This window comes from Tasmannia lanceolata, unplaced genomic scaffold, assembly GCF_043159265.1.
Source record: "Tasmannia lanceolata isolate RefF3 unplaced genomic scaffold, GAP_Taslan_0.1 ptg000037l, whole genome shotgun sequence".
In the NCBI taxonomy this organism is placed as follows: Eukaryota; Viridiplantae; Streptophyta; class Magnoliopsida; order Canellales; family Winteraceae; genus Tasmannia; species Tasmannia lanceolata.
Window position 1 is genome coordinate 19,889,005 of NW_027518714.1, and position 19,780 is coordinate 19,908,784.

The 19,780-nt window shown below is 38.1% G+C and overlaps 1 long non-coding RNA gene and 1 other non-coding gene across 2 annotated transcripts; both read right to left on the reverse strand.

The window, feature by feature from the left end:
• Positions 1-8,398: 8,398 nt before the first annotated feature.
• On the reverse strand, positions 8,399-8,911 carry LOC143862704 (uncharacterized). Its single transcript, XR_013240436.1, has 2 exons — positions 8,739-8,911; positions 8,399-8,664 (listed from the first exon to the last, which is right to left on the reverse strand). It is a non-coding gene; the product is annotated as an uncharacterized LOC143862704 (long non-coding RNA).
• A 5,545-nt stretch (positions 8,912-14,456) lies between these two features.
• On the reverse strand, positions 14,457-14,559 carry LOC143862740 (U6 spliceosomal RNA). Its single transcript, XR_013240457.1, has one exon. It is a non-coding gene; the product is annotated as a U6 spliceosomal RNA (small nuclear RNA).
• Between the last annotated feature and the right edge of the window lie 5,221 nt (positions 14,560-19,780).

The following is a 19,780-nucleotide window of genomic DNA, read 5'->3' on the forward strand; positions in this document are numbered from 1 at the left end:
GTTTCTCTCCAAAAGAGAGAGTTAAAAAAAAGAAGAGGATGACCAGATTCAAAAGCAAGTCAAGCTTGAAACCCAAAGACCTGGATAGAGATCGAAGAGGGATCTCTTGAATCTTGATTCACTTTTTCCCTATTCCCTTCCTCACCAAACCCTAAAGAAACTCAAGATCTGGAGCACTCTTACTCTTCTTCTTTTTTTTCCTTCCCCAAGCTCTTGTTTCTCTTCTCCAAGCTCATGCTCAAGCTCTAGGAATAGAGAGCTCTGTTTCTTCTTCTTCTTCTTCAACTTCTTCTATTTTTTTTCTTTTCCCCAAACCCTAAACTCGTCCCCTTTTCCTTTCTTCCCTAAACCCTCGTCTCAGATCTTGAGAGAGAGAGATCTCAGATCTTTTTTTTATGGGTAAGAGAGAGATCTCAAATCTTAAGAGAGAGAGAGAGAGAGAGAGAGAGAGAGAGAGAGGCCCTTTTCTACATTTGTCTTTTTAGTAGCTAGCACCCTTTTGTACATTTGTTTTTTACGAAATGGCACATGGCAACAGACAACAGCTGTCATACACTCATACTCATACACCAAAATTTTAAAAAATGTCGCACATTCCCTAAGAATTCACATGCAAAGCCTCTTTTTCATTAAAACAAATGAAAAAGAAAAAGACGAAGGTGCGTAACGTGTATTAACCAACCCGCCACTTCGGTTTTTTTTGGATAAACCGACTTTTTCAGAACAATAACCGAAGCCGAAACCGAAATCCGAAATTTTATGTTTTTACTAACTGAAACCGAACCGAAACACTTACAAACCGAACCGAAATGGCCGACCGAATTCGGTTCGGTCGGTTATTTCGGTTTTAGCCGAATAATGCACAGCCCTAGGCATATATATAAAGACTTATGCTTCCACCCGCTTCGGCCAGATGATGATGACTTGGGATATATACATATGATGATTCGGAATTGAGACCGTATACTTTGGTATACGATGTGATTTTTTTTTACAGTACCTATCTAAGTTTTTCCTCCAACACGAGGTTTTGATTCTTGCGTTGTTTATCTCTACTATGATCCATTGATATCATCTTTCTTTGTTCTCATGTCTTTTGACTATCGTACTCATAGTCTTATTTCAATTTCCATATCTCTATTCAAATTGTTGCCTATTATGTTCATTGACATAAGGATCATTGTTATAATACAATTTCATTATTGTGCACTTTTATTATGTGAGCCCACTAAGGGATCTTGTTCAGCTTGTTTTGACTCAGTTACTACAGTTATTTTAGCTACAGATAATGACATGATGACATGATAACATGAACACAAACAAGGGAGCTAAAGGGATAAAAGAAAGAGTGTTTGGCCATGTGGCCTTGTCAGACAAAGTACCTTTACTTTGTGAGTCGTATTGGTTTCCTTTTTTGTAGTCAGCTTGTTTCTCTTTTGGGGTAGCGATTCGGATTTTGGGATTTCTGAAAAAATGTCTAAAAATTTGCCCATAATCTGGGTCGTTACATCTTCCAACAAATCAAATGCTAGCAAACCCTGTTAGTAAAGCATTACATAGAGATCGAATATGTCAAACCTCAAGGGAAATGGGGTGGTTACCAGTAAGTGGGACATCAGAGTGAGAGCCTACTCTCTAATGGTGAAAGTTTACAAATACAGAATGGTATGAGATCACTCTTCACATTAGGAGTTCAAAGGATTTCAACTAAGTGGTGTCTCTTGAGAAATTTAGTGAGAGCCTATATTTCCGGTGCATTAAACTTTATAAGAGTATTAGAGATGACTCTTATTAAAAGTCCCATTCCTGATGTAAATGCATTGTTTACTTTCGCACGGTGAGGCTGAACTTTTAAAGTTCTTAACAGACTTATAGATCTAGTGGGGGTGAATAAGTTGTTGCGAAAGAACCCTTGAGAAGTCTACCTATTCAAGTGAGGAAGTCAGGGTCGATTCCTATGGACTAGTCTGGTATAGTCCTAGAGCACTTGCGAAACGAGGTAAGCGCATTACCTAAGTAAATAGAAAGCGCGACCGCCACGTGAACCAGTGCCCACAGTATATTGAGTATCGTAACTGTCCTACAAAACTACAACTGGGAAGATTCATGATAAATTTTCTCTTCTTATTTGCGGTGGTAAGTTCAGTTCTACTTGATATATTGACTTAGAATTTTTTATTAATTTTATTTATTTTCTTTTAAAAATAGTGGGGGATTGTTGGTATATTTTTTAAAAGTTAAAAAGGTTACTTTTGAGAGTGAAGGAAAAAAGTAACTTTGACTAATGCTTAAAATAAATAATATAAAATTATACAGGACAAAAGAGTATGAAGCAATGTAAAAAAGCACTTGGGATTTTTTAGTCCCACATCGACTTGGTCAAAGTTTTGAAGAGAGAATGGAGGTTATAAATATAGCCTTTGCCTCTCTTCCCTTCACACAAGTCCTTACATGAGTGAGGCCCCATGGCTTGCCCTATATGGCTAGCCTATGGAATAATAATATATATATATATATATATATATATGAGGAAACTGTTGGTGAGCTTAAGCTCACCAAACTTATGGTGAGCTAGCTTGCCCAATCACATGGGTCCCACATTTTGGGGAGTGATCCAGACCATTCATTTGCAAGGCCTTATCATAGATAGGGGGTGTACCAAAAATCAGCTCCATAGGATCATCCTAACCCCTCCATTTGTGGAGGACAAAAATGGGGCAGATTTGTGTCTGTCCATTTTTGTCCTCCACAAATGGAGGGGTTAGGATGATCCTATGGAGCTGATTTTTGGTACACCCCCCATCTATGTAAGGGACTTTCAAATGAATGGTTTGGATCATCCTAACAAAGTGGGCCCCCATGTGATTGGCCCCCAACAGTTTCCTCTATATATATATATATATATATATATATATATATATAAGAAAGAAAGAAAGGAATAAATAAATAAATCAATCAAGATTAATAAGGTAATCCGACCGTTGCAGATGTCGTAACCCTTCAAAATAATGTTTAAATTTTTAGGATTTTAAGAAGAGCTAGACAGAGTATATATAAAGCTTTAATTAATACATTGATTTTTAAGAATCAGAGGTAGAGATCCGTTTAGTGATGCTTTTCTTAGAGAGGCTTATGTATCTCTATGAAGAAGTGGTAGACATATGTGCGACTCGTGCGTATACACAGTTTATTATAGGATTTTGGTCTCTACCATTTGAACTTGCATTCAAGTATCGGAAGAGAAGAAGGTTATATGAGGTCTGTAAGAGACTTGATGAGGATCAGGGTGACATGATGACATTCCTCCTTCGAAAGATCATATTGAGAAAGACACATGCGGTTTGCATTCGGCATGACGACACTCACGATGACATGACCAAGTTCCTTCTACCAATGATCATGTTAAGAAGCTATAAGTGAACTGCTCTGTTAAGAAAGTCTTACGTTTACTACAAGTGTTTCTTTGCTCTGTCATTTGTTTTTCTTTGCATGGGAAATTTTTATTGTACAAGTTTTTCTGTGGTACATTTTGGTTGGAAATTTTTTCTGTATATAAAGTGTTTTGTATACCAAGATCCATGCATCACGATATTTAACAAGGGGGACTTAAGTTTGGTAGACGTAGTCCCAATCAGATATCAGACAACTTATGTGTTTTGTATACCAAGATCCATGCATCACGATATATAACAAGGGGGACTTAAGTTTGGTAGACGTAGTCCCAATCAGATATCAGACAACTTAGGAAAGACATCCTTATAACTGTCAATCTTTAGGGCTCCTTCAGATACCTCAACAATAATGTGGTGGATTATATTGCTAATGATGACGCTTTTTTTTAATTTCAAAATTTCCCTCATTCCAAATTATCAAAAGTTCCAAAAATAATATGAATGTTCCAGAGCATCTTCTCTCTTATGTCAGCAAAATAAGGAAGTACCACCATCTCAAAAAATCACAAATATTATATTTCATTTTTGTATGGATCACAATTTTAGAAATTCTAAAGAGGATTTCCAAGATACTGAAAAGGTTTAGAAAATAGTACCTCAACTGAGGGGACCAAGCGTACTGGATGAAAATATGGATATAAATTTCCTTAAGATTCTAAAGATGTGCTTGGGCCATTTGCTCAAAACAGGCTGGCCCAACTTAAATTAAATTTGATATCTTCATAAATTATTTATGATACATTCTTTCCAACATATTATCCTCATTATATTCCATATTATAATCTTAAATGAAGAATCTTCAGGCTCATTGCCTCTTTGCTTGCAAATGAGATGCGTTCATTCTCCATTCTAAAGTTCTAACTTCAAATTAAAATAGTTCAACAATGCAGTTTTGCAACTGGAATAATGGTCCACCGCACATTATACATTATCGGTAGTTTCTCAGTACAAGAGCTGCCAATACAAAGGCCCAAGGTTGATTTACCTTAGCTCAACTCCGACATATTGAAATCGTGCCTCTTTTCTTGCACCAATACAAGAATTTGTAAAACCCTTTGACAGCTTGTTAAATAATAAAAGACAAGGTGAGTTAGAGAAATTGTCAAAACACGATAGTGCCAATATCGATAACATATATTTATTGCAACAGAAAAATTAACATTTATAAGTGTAAGCCCAAGGGTTTCCACGGGTTCAAACATTCACCTTACGTTATTGTTTTGATGCTAGCAAACTAAATTGATTAGAATTTATGGACTGATGTGCTGCTTTGAGGTGTTGTGTTATATACAGGAATTTTATGTCGTAATCGTCATTACACAACTCATCTCAACACATGGCTTGTAGATCTGCACACATGATGATCAAGAGCTTGTACTCATAGTTAAGACATCATCATTTGGAGGATGTTCAAAGTTAAGAAGATCAAGTTCACGATCCGACAAGTTCTCTATCAAGTGTCAAGAAGAAGCTTGGAGTTGAACATGCCATGGTAACACCTCATATACCTTTCAACTTGCATTGAAGATTGGATGAGAAGTCACAAGAGCCAAATCAGTTGAGAAGTTCACTCAAAAGCTGAAGAAGTCCAAGAAAGTGCATAGGAGCTGATACATTCCAAGAAGACTCAATGGTATTCATTTTAAGAATGTATTTAGAGTCCTCTTGATTTTATGTAGAATGCACTTTCAGTAGGTTTTCAAATGATTTTCATACTTAACTTTTTATATCTTTGTAAACCATACATACACCAAAAAATGTGTTTGAAAACCTAGGAATTAAGCCCAAAGACCATGGCCCAAAAGCCCTTGCTTTTTAAAGTTAAAATGGGATTTTATACAATGTTGGTCGACCGAGGTGTCCCGGACAACCGCGGCAAGCTTGCTGGAATTTCAGCACTTGCAGGAAAATAGTGGGCCGGTCGACCGGGGGTTAGCCAGGCGACCGTGGAATTGCTTCTGTCAAAACAGAAACAATCCGTCATGGTTTGGGCGGGCGACCGCCATGGGTCGATCGACCAGAATAGTGTTTTTGAGCCGAAATTGTATTCAAATATAATGCCCTCGCCAAGCGACCGCCATAGGGCCGGTCGACCGTGCCGGTTTAAAATTTGAATTTAAAAAAGATAACCCGATAAGGGCGGCCTGGAAAAAGAGCCGTTGGGGTTTGCGCAGGTTGACTATTTCAACCCAGTTTTTTACGGTTTTACCCCCAAACGGTCATATTTCCTTGTAGGCTATATATACACTATCCAAACCTTTCTAACCAAGCTTTTGAACATTTTTGAAAGATCAAATCCCATCTTTTTGAGCTTAAACTTTCAAATCAAAATCAAAACCTCTTTAAACTTGTATTGCTACATCTTATCAAGAGGAACTTCATAGGCTTTACATTTGTATTTTTCTTTGGAGTGATTGTGACCTTACAATGTCGTAATCCACCTATTAAGAGGCATTGAGTGGTTTTCATTTTATTTATTCTTCATTGAGGGTCTTCTCTTCGGCCCGTTTAAAATTGTGAAGACATTGTGAGGGTCTCCGGTTCGGCCCGTTAACAAAGGTGAATCATGTAAGAGGGAGTGTCCCTTGCAAGGCTTCGTGCAGAAAGGGTGTGTGCCCTTTGGAGTTGGAGAAGTTGTGGTGTACGGCTTGGTGATTAGCCATTCAAGAATCCCAACTTTAGTGGATCATCCAAGGAGGAAAAGTTGGAAGAGTGGAGTAGGTCTTGTGATAGACCGAACCACTATAAAAATCTTGTGTTTCTTGTGGATGGCTCTTCTTTTCTATCTTTCTCCTTCTTTTGCACGTGTGGTAATTGGTAAACTCTAACCATAACTTATATTTATGCTTTTGATTGAACAAGGATTAATAAATGCACTTGATTGAAATATATAAATCCTAGTTGTATTATAATGTCTATTTGAACAAGGGTTAGTAATTGTGCATGATTAGAATGTCTAAACCCTAGCTTTCATTAATATATCTATTTGAACAAAGGGAAACAAAGAATTTTAAGGGAAACTACTCTTCCAGGATGCTCTTACAGTCTTCTAATTTCTTCTTCTACCAACCTTACTCAAAACCTATAAAGCAAAGCACAAAACCAAAAACATCATCATCCATAGAGATAAAACATAACTCTCACCAAGAAAAATATAAGGCAAAAGAAAGATGAGAATGAGGGGTGGAGAAGGAAAAACAAAAAACTAAAATTACAAAGGATAAATGATATTGTTCTCATTTCTTGCATCTTCTTTTCTACTTGTCCTTAATTTAATGCTTGTTTAATAACTCTCCAACAGTTTGTAAATAGAGAATGAACTTTATTTCAGATATGTCCTGTTAAATTGGAATAACTGATAGCTTAGCGATAGTAGTGGGTGAAAATTAACAAAACCCCTTCTTATTACAACTTTAATACATACTCTCTTTCTTGACAGCAATAATTGTCTGCAACTGTGTTACAAAAAATCCATTGCGCTGTTCTTCTGTGCTTAAGAGTAGGCATAGCAACACTGGCAGATCGTCTTCAACCTTTCTTTGAAGCACTCTCTTCATTAAGAATTCAAGTAACTTTGCTTTCTCATTCTCTGGTATAGTGTCCGCGCACTTCACTTCTCTTAATCAATTATCTGAGTAACTTTTGTTGGTCATTTGGTTGTACAAGCCTTGCTTTAGCCATAGAAAAACGTTAAAGGGGTGAATTTATCCTCAAGAGTAAAGGGGGTGAATTTATCCTCAAGCAATGAAGATGCAAAAGCCAGCCTCAAAATGGCTAGCCAATCCCAATTTACGTACATGTAATCTTACGGAAATTGTTGGGACCCGGGTAGAACTCACCCTCAAAATCTAGCCAATAAGGGGTGGCCAAATCCTTATAAGCCCATCCACATCTCTTAACTTTTCCGATGTGAGATCTTGCTTTTGCCTGGAACTTCGAACTCCCAACAATCTCGCCCCTCCACGCGGTGACAACATGGGAACAACGAGATCTTCTCCAAGGGAATTCCACCATCCTCGGAGGCACACCGGGGTTACCGAGATCTTCCCCAAGGGGCTTTTTCGTCCTCGGAAGGTACACCGGGGTTACCACGCCCTAGCTCTGATACCTTTTGTTGGGATCCGGGTAAAACTCACCCTTAAAAGCTAGCCATTAAGGAAAGGATGCCCAAATCCTTATAAGACCATCCACATCTCTTAACTTATCCGATGTGGGATCTTGCTTTTGCATGGTAACCCCCAACAGAAATGTTTTGCCTTGTTGCTTTTTCCTGATTAAGTTGGATCGAATTGGATCTCATCATTTGTCTTTACGAAGATCACAATGGTCTCCATTAAGTCAGAATATGGTTTATGGGAGAGGACCTCTTGGTGATTTTCTTTAACTGAGATAGACTTAAAGCTTAAGTAAGCAAAGTGAAAGAGGTATCATTTTGGGGGTAAATGTACTTTTGGATTGCCCTGCTGGAATGGCCATCTTATTCTTATTCCAATAGATTCCGGCATTTGGTTCAAAAAACATGAACAGAAACAGGGAGGCAGAATTGACACCGAGGCGAAATTAAAAGGGAGAAATATGGCAAATCTGTTTCCTGTCCCCAAGAGGTAGTTTTCTAATTCCACCCTGCCAGAAAGGAATTTTCATTAGAGATCCATTAAATTAATTTTTTTATGTTAATTTTTTCCATTCTGTTTAGATGTGAAACAGAATATCTGGTAATCCAAACATAAGTTTAGGCTTGAGTATTTATATTAGTGAATGGGAGTGCAAATCAATTATTAAGGTTGGTACCGCTAGCACGGTACTTGACGGTCAGGCACCATTTAAAAACTCGCGCCTTATATACCCGTACAAAATGGCTGCAATCCGCATCCTAAATTTTGAACTATATAGTTAGCATTGCGTAAAGAAACAACGAGAAGAATTCAACGCAGAGGCGAATAGGGTAGAGAAGTTGAGAAATCCCCAACCTTGTATAAGCTACTTATTTCTTTATTAATAGTAAAATGTAGTCATATCTGGTAACATGGATAAGAAGCTCATGCATGTCAGTTCGAGCAACAACAGCCGACACTATAACCAGAAATAGTGCATTTTCCACTTTTGTAACCCCTTTGGACGCACTGTGGGTTGCAAAGGGAGGGAGGAGTACATCCACTTTCACCAATACATACTAGCCCCTCCGGCATCACCACTTCTTCGGCTGCCTCCACTGTCAAATTAAAGGAAATTAGTTTTACAAGAGGCCATTGCATAGAAGAGAGAAAGAGGGAGAGAGAGGTTTACCTGACACGGAAGATGTGATGAAAAGCATGAGCATAAGGGCCACAGAGAGTCGTTTCATTAAATCGAAGGAAGCCATTTTTTAGAAACAATGGCTCTTGCCAACAACTTAATGATTTTTTTATAGTGGAAGAAGGAGAATCGTTTAGATATCATTTTACCACCTTGGAGATTTTGTTGGTTTTGCATTAAAAATGATTGTTATTTTTAGAGGGTTAAAAATGATTGCATTAAAAATTATGTGGTTACATCGAGTGGAGATTCGCCGCATTCTTTTCGCCCGTTTCGGAAGTGATAGAGACGAAGACCTTTTAAAACCAGGCAAGTAATCTTTTACCTTTTTAATGTGTCCATTGCAATTGAGGAAGGAAAATAACTTTTAAGTGCTCGCTAGGTGCAAATTATTCTGTGGGCCCATTCGAACCCAACGTGGTTACTCTCCACTGAAGCATTGCTACTTTTGGTAATCAACTTCCTTATTGGCTGACTAACTAGAGAACTAGCTGTAACACAATGAAACCCGGTGTTGTTATAAAAACAAGGGAGTGCGGATATTAATTACTTCCCTACACAATCCCTTCTTTATGGAGTAACCGACCATGATCTAATGCATAGGTGGGACATGTAGTGGGTGATCACAACCATTGATCTGATGGACCATCTCAGGATGATCGTACGGGTCCAATTCTGACGCAGAATATAGATCTAATTATCAAAATTGAGATGCCCAAAAATCAACAACTTAAAAACATCTTTTCTTCAATGGTCTAGAGTCATCCATGAGAATGGGATCGAAGGGCAATAGGCCAACTTGTGATGGCCAACAATATTCATGAAACCGAAAGCTCGAGAGTAGAAGTTTCGTATCTAGTCCAATACCTATTATTGGACTTAAAATTAAATGTAACTTTGAGGCTCACAATTGGTTGTCATAATCTTAAATGAACGAGGAACCCACCAAACATATCTTGGATGCGTCAAAAATTGTGACCCTTTCGGGTTTATTGGATGGTCATTAGTTTCCACGGAATGAGTTTTCTCGACAGAACCTTAATTGAGGCTTGATGGATCAAGGGTCTAGGATCATCCGATCAATGTGTTCTCAACATCTCGTGGCTGGACTTATACTGCGGTTCTGATCAACTGAGATCATGCACAATATGGTGGGACCCACCATTTTACACCTCATGTCTTGATGGGGTTGGGCCCATTATTTTACACCATGTATAGCATGGGCCAAATATATGATTCATATGATCTTCAACATTCTTCAAGGAAGAAAAGTGATGAATTTGAAACAAGAATTGTTGGGTTATTTTCACAAATATCAATTTAAAATTACAAGTATTGCTTGATTTATTCAAGAAAAATGATTGGGTATATTTAGTAAGTATTTTGATTTCTTATTAAGGTCACGGGTTCAAGTCTCATGAGCATTACTTTTGTGCTATGTCTCCTCATTCTGGGTGATCTCAACCGTTGACAAGAAATTCCATCCAATGGTTCAAATTGGTTCTTCCAAAAAGAAACTACACCTAAGAGACACCACAAAAGTTCAAATTTCAAAGTGGTGCTGATAGTTACATCTATTGGATGAAAGGGTGGATGAAATAAAGGAGAGTAAGGGTTATGTCTTAAGAGCCACCTGCAATTTATTTTGGATATTATCCTATTGTAAGTGGTGCGCCTTGTCCTTAATTTTATTATTATCATATTTTTATTCCTCTCTTCAATTTTATTCCTCCCGTCATTTTTCAATTTCTTTCACTGGGCTACTAGCAAAGGTGATTCGACTTAGGAGAGCTCGATCTCTTTTCTCACTTCTAAAGCGTATGAAAGGGATAGTGGGCTTGACGTGGATGATAGTGTAGTAGACCACAACCAAGCCACTTCATCTGGCATGACGGATTCTTCAAATAGTTCAGGCTCAACTATGAATGCGAGTGCATCATCAAGCTCCCCAACCATGAGTGTGCAAAGACATTCGACAAGTGAGTCATACTCGATAGATGGTGGGTCCATGGTAACAGTGAAGGCTACTTACAAAGAAGATACGGTGAGACTAGTTCATGCTGCGGATGGGTTATTTTCACTTGTTTGAGGAAATTAGGAAGAGGTTCAAATTACCTACTGGGGCATTCCAACTCAAGTATCTGGACGATGAAGAAGAGTGGGTGATTTTGGCGAGCGACTCTGATTTGCAGGAGTGCATTGAGATCTTGGAGGCTGTTGGGTCTCGTAGTGTTAAGCTTCTCGTTCGTGATTTGACTTCTACTGAAAGGGGGAGGCTCACAAGTTGTAGCCTTGGGCACATGCCCTCACAGAATTCAGAGTTTCGACTTGTGTATCTGTTGTGTGTACTTTAGAATTTTTTCATTTGGATACAGTTTCAGGACAAGTCTTACAGGGGGGTTACAGTCAAGGAGGAGTGGGCTGCAGGGTGAAACCCCATACATAGTATGTATGTACACCTAGAGATTTTTAATGCAAGTTTTTTCTGTTTTAAGGTCCTACTACTGGTTCTTCAGGGTGCTATGTCCATTGTACAGTCCAGTATGTACAGTGCTGCTTTATATACTTAATAAAAGCAGTGATCAATGGGATTTTTGGCTGTAGATGTAAATGTTCTGTAGTCACTTCTTGGAAGAATGAAAATCCTCTTGCATATTTGCATTCCCCTTGTTAAGGAACAAACCATATTTTAGGCATTACATTTTTTGTAATTACTCAGATAATTACATTCAATTCTACAATCAGATTAAATATCTTAGTGTTTTTAGCAGGTCATTTTCAGCTATCTTTTGGGGAAATTCTTTTTGTAAAATATTGAAGATTTCCACTAGTCTTTGCTTATCTTACAATCAAGCCTAATGAGTTTTTATATAGAACACTCAAGAGGATAAACATAGAAACTAGTATCACAAGATTTATGGAAAGAGATTTGACAAGATATGAGAAGATAATCTCAATACCTAATCTAGCCTGCCTACATAACCTTCCCCAATTAATCCAAATCAAATCTTGGAAGATGTGATTTTATTCTACCTAATCAAACCATAGTTGCATAATCTAACTTATTAGTGAGATCTCACATATTCTAACATGCCCCTTCAAACGTATATGGATTGAAAATCGATATACGATTGATTACAATGAATATCCCAAAAAAAATGTAAAAATTTGCCAATTTTGTTGCACGTTGTCACGATTGATGTCTGCTTGATGTATGTTGCCAATATTGTTGAAAATGATGGCCAATTGTTGTTGAAGAATGTGTTGCATTAAAAGGTGAACCGCGAAGAACTTCAATGAACTGGATTGGAATCAAGCCTGAATGGGCGAGTCATTAGGCCGATTAAAATATCGAACCTTCTGAAAATGGGTCACAATGGACGAATGCCGGAATGGGCAAGAAATGGCCTCTATGGGCAAAAGAAAGCCTTAATGGGCAGACTTCACGGGTCAACTTGAGATACCGATCCTTATGAAAGAGAGAAATTGCTTTCTCAGGCACGAACCTCAAGGAGAGAGGCCCTTCAACTGAGTAGAACTCCTAGTTCGGGCTCGCACCACAAAGAAGTACCTCAACCGAAATAGGCGAAAGACAAAAATATAAAGAAAGAGAGGAAAGAAATAGAAGTGAAAGCGACAAATAGCGGCTAGGAATGGTGGCAACATTAATCGACGAAAAATTGGACATTGGGAAAAAGTGTGCAAATATCAAATATGTGTTTTGAAAATGCAAATCCTTTTTTTTTTTTATGAAGGTGTTGACAACAAAATAAGGAGACCGTGTAATTGGCACAACATAATGAGAGCGGCGCATTCAAGAAGATGAGGGGTTATTGAAGGCAACCAAGAAAGTCTTGAAAATTAGATGGGAAAAGAATGCAAGGAGATTGAATAAGAATGCTAAGGAATTATGCTAAGGATGCAAGGAGATTGAAACTAAAGAAGCTGGAAAGGAAGGCACTACTAGTGGTGTTAATTTGAGAAAGAGAATGTGGGAGTAATGGTGGCCGGGCGGACGGCTAGATCGGCCGTCCGCCGGAGAGAGCAGCTATTTGTCTTGTGGTCACTCCAAGATCAGTGGCTTTGATACCATGTAAAATATTGAAGATTTCCACTAGTCTTTGCTTATCTTACCAATAAGTTAGATTATGCAACTATGGTTTGATTAGGTAGAATAAAATCACATCTTCCAAGATTTGATTTCGATTAATTGGGGAGGGTTATGTAGGCAGGCTAGATTAGGTATTGGGATTATCTTCTCATATCTTGTCAAATCTCTTTCTATAAATCTTGTGATACTAGTTTCTATGTTTATCCTCTTGAGTGTTCTATATAAACACTCATTAGGCTTGATTGTAAGATAAGCAAAGACTAGTGGAAGATTTGATTTTATTCTACCTAATCAAACCATAGTTGCATAATCTAACTTATTGGTGAGATCTCACATGTTCTAACAGTTTTGAATAAGCATGGTACTTGTTAATAGAAATGAGAGTGTTCTGCATGTGTGTGGTATTGGGTCCTATCTGTGATTGATCTGAACCATCCATTTGATATGCCTTGCTCTCAATCTTATATGACCCCAAATCAACGACAATAATCCATTCATAACATCTAATAATGTGTGTAATTTGTTTTCGAATGTGAACGATTGCCTATATGTAATATTTGATTGTCCATTTTGACACAAAAATTACACATTATTATAAGTTAGATTGGATTAATTGCACGATTTTTGGGCTATGGGAGATCCAAAAGACTGACCTATTATGTGAATGATTTGATAAATCAACAGCGGGACCCATTGATCAAGGCGCGAAGTCTTGTGCTGGCTGAAGATTAACAAAGGGAAATCTTTTCTTTTTTTTTTTGAAAAAAATTCCAATTAAAAACACTGTAATTCCATATAATCAACTTTTTTGGGCATTAATAAATTCGCCCCATATCCGGTCCACTTTCATCCCTTTTGATGCCGATTTAACGCAAAAGTCAACTTTCCCGTAAGTGCCGATTTCCACATGATTATTGAGGCGAGAATGAGAAGCCTTGCCGAAGACGCCCTAATATTCCATGAAAAAAATTTCTCTGTTGCCAAACATGGCCATAGAGTTTAGTTAAAGGACATTTCTGTCAAGAAAAATGTACAACGTCTGAAATGTGCTAAAATATTTAGTATTTATGGTCTTATTAGATTTGTTTTTGGGAAATGATATCCCCCCCAATCTAACGTTATTCGTTAACTTTCAAGGCAAGGAAAAACATTAAAGGGGGTGAATTTATCCTGAAGCAGTGAACCATTCTCACGGAAAACGGTAAAGGAGGGATCTTATCCCTCAAAGGGAGGGAATATCATTTCCCTTGTTTTTTTGTAGGTAAGCTGGGATTTATTACAAAAATTTTCAAAAATGATTCTCAAGTACTAAATGGGATAAAATTTTGATAGGAGAACTTAATAAAAGGTAACGAATGTGGATCTTACTATTACAGGTTTTTATGTTACTCCTAAATTGGTAACAATGGTGACAGTTTAGTGATAGAAATGAAGAGGCGGAGCAGATCAATGTATAAGATTTGATCACAACACATGATGTAGGGAACATTTAATTTGATTTTTTGCCTACTTTTTCCTATCAAATAATGGGGTTTTAGCTACTTCTAATGTTAGAGAAGGGTGAACATGTAAACAGTAAATGAGAAAAAGAAAGGCAAAAAAATTTGGACCATTTCTCGATTTGTGCGTGTCATCCTTGCGCAGGGGCCATGCTAATCTTCTCTGTATCGTTCCAATTTTATCAGATGTCTCCTAAGAGACACTTTTAGCATGAAAGCAATAAGTTATAAGCCACAAGAGTTCATGTGAATTAATCGATGTGGGACTATCTTCCTAACCCCAAGTGACCTTAATACCCTTCTATTAATGTCGTCCTTTTATGCATTTAAGAGGGCATTCCTGTCAACTAATTTCGTCTCTCTCTCACCACCCAAAATATTAAAAGTAAAGGGAACCCACCCTCCATCCAAAATATTAAAAGGTGAAGGCAATGATATCTACACACTCTTATTTTGATAATGACACTCCTCACTTTATTGAACACTTTCTAATTGATTGTGCTAGCTCTCGGAGACCTGTTAGAGTTATATCCATAATTTCCATAGGGAAATGTTATCAGCACAACCATATTTTGATAGTGCCTCTAATCTTTTTGAGTGCACTCAAAAGACCCCTTCCTCTGTCAAGTATTTTGTGCCCGCCAACCCTCTCCTCTGTCACTACCACCGCCAGCATAGGCTGACGCTGTGTCAAACAAACGCTGTCCACTAATTATCCCCACTCACTTCTCTTGCAAAATCTACCAACACCCCTTTCAATCCTTTATTTTAGCCCTACACAACCTTTGAACCACCAGTTCATGCCAAAACCACCCCCATTATCCGTTAACCAAACCCAAGACCACCCCCATTTTCTTGATACAGAAGAGCTCTAGTTTTTAAGATAGTTCGAGGGAAGGCCCATAGAACTTCGTTGTCAATTAATAGTCTTCTTAGCATTAGGCAATTAGACTATCCTGCATTTTGGTCAGGTATCTATTGTAGTTAGGTAATTTAGTATGCAGAACTAGAAACCCTAGACATGTTTTGTTGCATGAAATAGAAAGGAAAATAGGAGCGTAGTCTGGTCATCTCAATACGAACTTACGAAGGAGATTGCCTAGGATCTTGTTTTCTTTATTTATTACTAATGAGAAACAAATACTCACCAGTCTGTACTCCAACATGATTCCTAGTTTATTGAGGGTCTAGCTAATCTGGAGCGCTCTTGTCAGCAGACCATTAAAATCATAGGCTAGTGTAGCTACACTAATTCATTCTTGCAAATTCTCATTACATTTTTCTTATCCAAGTTCTCCAAATAAGTTTACATGGGATTTGCTAGCCAATTTCGCGGAAACCTATTTCGTGGCTAGCTTTTGCATGTCAGAACAGCCATACATATTGACTTTTTGGCAGATTTTATCTTGTTCATTTAATTCATCTGAGGTGGCTGTTCTCACATGCAAAAGCCAGCCGCGAAATGGCTTTCCGTGAAATTGGCTAGCAAACCCCAATTTACATAATGTAATCTTATAGAAATTGTTGGGACGAATGTAGAACTCACCCTTAAAAGCCAATCATTAAGGGAAGGGTGCCCAAATCCTTATAAGCCCATCCACATCTCTTAATTTTTTCTAATGTGGGATCTTGCTTTTGCGTGGAACTCCAAATTCCCAACAATCTCGCCCCTCCATGAGGCGACAATGTGGGAACTACGAGATCTTCTCCAAGGGATGTTCACCTTCCTCAAAGGCACACTGGGGTTACCGAGATCTTTTCCAAGGGACTCTTTCATCCTCGAAGGGTACACCGGGTTACCGTGCCCTAGCTTTGATGCCACGTGCTAGGACTCAGGGTAAAACTCACCCTTAAAAGCTAGCCATTAAGGGAAGGTTTCCCAAATCCTTATAAGCCGATCCACATCTCTTAGCTTTTCTGATGTGGGATCTTGCTTTTGCGTGGTACGCCCCATCAGAAAAGTTTTGTATTGTTGCTTTTTTCCGATTAAGTTGGATCAAATTGGATCTCATCATTTGTCTTAATGAAGATCATAATGTTCTCCAATAAGTCAGAATATGGTTTAGGGAGAGGACCTCTAGGTAATTATATTTAGCTGAGATAAACTTAAAGCTGAAGTAAGCAAAGTGAAAGAGGTATCATTTTGGTGGTAAATGTACTTTTGGATTGCCCCGCTGGAATGGACATCTTATTCCGATTCCAACAAATTCCGGCATTTGGTTCAAAAAACATGAACAGAATAAGTGAGGTGGAATTGATGGCGAGGTGAAATTAAAAGGGAGAAATATGAAAAAAATCTGTTTCCTTTACCCAGGAGGTAATTTTCTAATTCCACCATGTTGGAATGGAATTTTTATTAGAGCTCTTTTGAATTAAAATTTTATTTTAATTTTTTCCATGCTGTTTACAGGTGAAACAGAATAGCTTATCTTTATTCGTATTCCTGATTACAGTTATCCAAAGATAAGTTTAGGTTTGAGTATTTATATTAGTGAATGGGAATGCAAATAATGGGGCCGCAAATTAACTATGTAACCCTGTTATAAATAAAAGGAAATGAATTTTCTAATTCCACCATGTCGGAATGGAATTTTTATTAGAGCTCTTTTGAATTAAAATTTTATTTTAATTTTTTCCATGCTGTTTACAGGTGAAACAGAATAGCTTATCTTGATTCGTATTCCTGATTAAAGTTATCCAAAGATAAGTTTAGGTTTGAGTATTTATATTAGTGAATGGGAATGCAAATAATGGGGCCGCAAATTAACTATGTAACCCTGTTATAAATAAAAGGAAATGAATAAATCATAGTGTTTACAAAGTGGCTGCAATCCCCATCCTATATTTTGAACTATATAGGTAGGACATTTCAGCCACACCAAGAAGAAATTAAAGTACCATTGCATAAAGAAACAACGAGAAGAATTCAACGCAGAGGCGAATAGGGTAGAGAAGTTGAGAAATCCCCAACTTTGTATAAGATACTCGGACGAATTGGGGGTGCTCTTCGGACCTTCCCCATTCGTAATCAGGCACGAGCCCATATATATTTCTGGTTATCCATTGCACAGAGGATTTGTTTTGGGGTTCCATGGCCTATCCATGGATAGCGACTCTAAGTTATTTTAGGTGTGTCTTGGTTTCGAGCTTTGACTCTTGATCAAGAGGTATCTCTTTCTTTTTATATCGCCACTCATGCTATGCTATGAAGGTGGCACCGTTTCGAGAGTTCTTTGGTAGAGCTCTCCTTCACATGTGGATGATCCAGAGGATGTAGGGACTCGTTTCCTCATCATCTCTCTCGGATCGGGGTCCACACTTGGGAACCACGAGATCTTCTCCAAGGGAATTTCATCATCCTCGGAGGCACACTGGGGTTACCACTCCCTAGCTCTAACACCATTTGTTGGGATCCGGGTAAAACTCACCCTTAAAAGCTAGCCATTAAGGGAAGAGTCCCCAAATCCTTATAAGACCATCCACATCTCTTAACTTATCCGATGTGGGATCTTGCATTTGTGTGGTACCCCCCAACAGAAATGTTTTGCCTTGTTGCTTTTTCGTGATTAAGTTGGATCGAATTGGATCTCATCATTTGTCTTAACGAAGATCACAATGGTCTCCATTAAGTCAAAATATGGTTTATGGGAGAGGACCTCTTGGTAATTATCTTTAGCTGAGATAGACTTAAAGCTTAATTAAGCAAAGTGAAAGTGGTATCATTTTGGGGGTAAATGTACTTTTGGATTGCCTTGCTGGAATGGCCATCTTATTCCGATTCCAATAGATTCCGGCATTTGCTTCAAAAAACATGAACAGAATCAGTGAGGCAGAATTGACACCGAGGCGAAATTAAAAGGGAGAAATATGGCAAATCTGTTTCCTGTCCCCAAGAGGTAGTTTTGTAATTCCAGCCTGCCATAAATGAATTTTTATTAGAGATCCTTTAAATTAATTTTTTTATGTTAATTTTTTCCATTCTGTTTACATGTGAAACAGAATAGGTTATCTTGATTCCAATTCCTTATTATGGTAATCCAAACATAAGTTTAGGCTTGAGTATTTATATTAGTGAATGGGAGTGCAAATCAAGGGGCCGTGAACTAAATATGACACCCCGTCATAAGGAAAAACGAAATGAATAAATCACGGTGGTCTGCTGTTGGATCAGTGGTCTGCTGTTGGATCAATTATTAAGGATGGTACCGCTAGCAAGGTACTTGACAGTCAGGCACCATATAAACATTCGGGCCTTATATGCCCGTACAAAGTGGCTGCAATCCCCGTTCTAAATTTTGAACTATGTAGTTACCATTGCGTAAAGAAACAACGAGAAGAATTCAACGCAGAGGCGAATAGCGTAGAGAAGTTGAGAAATCCCAACCTTGTATAAGTTACTTATTTCTTTATTAATAGTAAAATGTAGTCATATCTAGTAACATGGATAAGAAGCTCATCCATGTCAGTTCGAGCAACAACAGCCGACACTATAACCAGAAATAGTGCATTTTCCACTTTTGTAACCCCTTTGTACGCACTGTGGGTTGCAAAGGGAGGGAGGACTACATCCACTTTCGCCAATACATACGAGCCCCTCCGGCATCACCACTTCTTCGGCTGCATCCACTGTCAAATTAAAGTAAATTAGTTTTACAAGAGGCCATTGCATAGAAGAGAGGAGGGAGAGAGAGGTTTACCTGACACGGAAGATGTGATGAAAAGCATGAGCATAAGGGCCACAGAGAGTCGTTTCATTAAATCGACGGTAGCCATTTTTAAGAAACAACGGCTCTTGCAAACAACTTAATGATCGGGGGTGAATGAAGAGGGTGTTGTCATTGAGTCATTTTTATAGTGGAAGAAGGAGAATCCTTTAGATATCATTTTACCACCTTGGAGATTTTGTTGGTTTTGCATTAAAAATTATTCTTATTTTTAGAGGGCCATGGGCCCTGCAAATATATCTTAGATACATTGGCACCCACACAACATTGTGACCCGTTGGGGTCTATTGGTTGGTCATAACTTTTCCATGGAATGAGTTTTCTCGACAGAACCGTAATTGAGGCTTTATGAATCAAGGTTCAAGGATCATCCGATCAACGTGTAACATAGATAGCTCAAAATTGACGCACAAGCCATGACTCAAAACAACTAAATTGGCCACCCCATGTAGTGTAAAAGGAGTAGTGATAAAAGACTCGTATCACAGTAATCTGAAACTAAACTAGCTTTAAAGCCATACTAACAACTGCCACATTTACATCTTGTTTTTGGTAGGCTCTAATTTGATTTGGCTTTCTGTTTTGAAACCAGAAAACATGCTCTAGCTATGTGAGTCATATTATTTTGCAGTTAGTAAGCGTAGCCGCTTAAATTGCAATTAGCAAGTAAGCCGCGGCTAATGAAAGGAGAAAATTAAT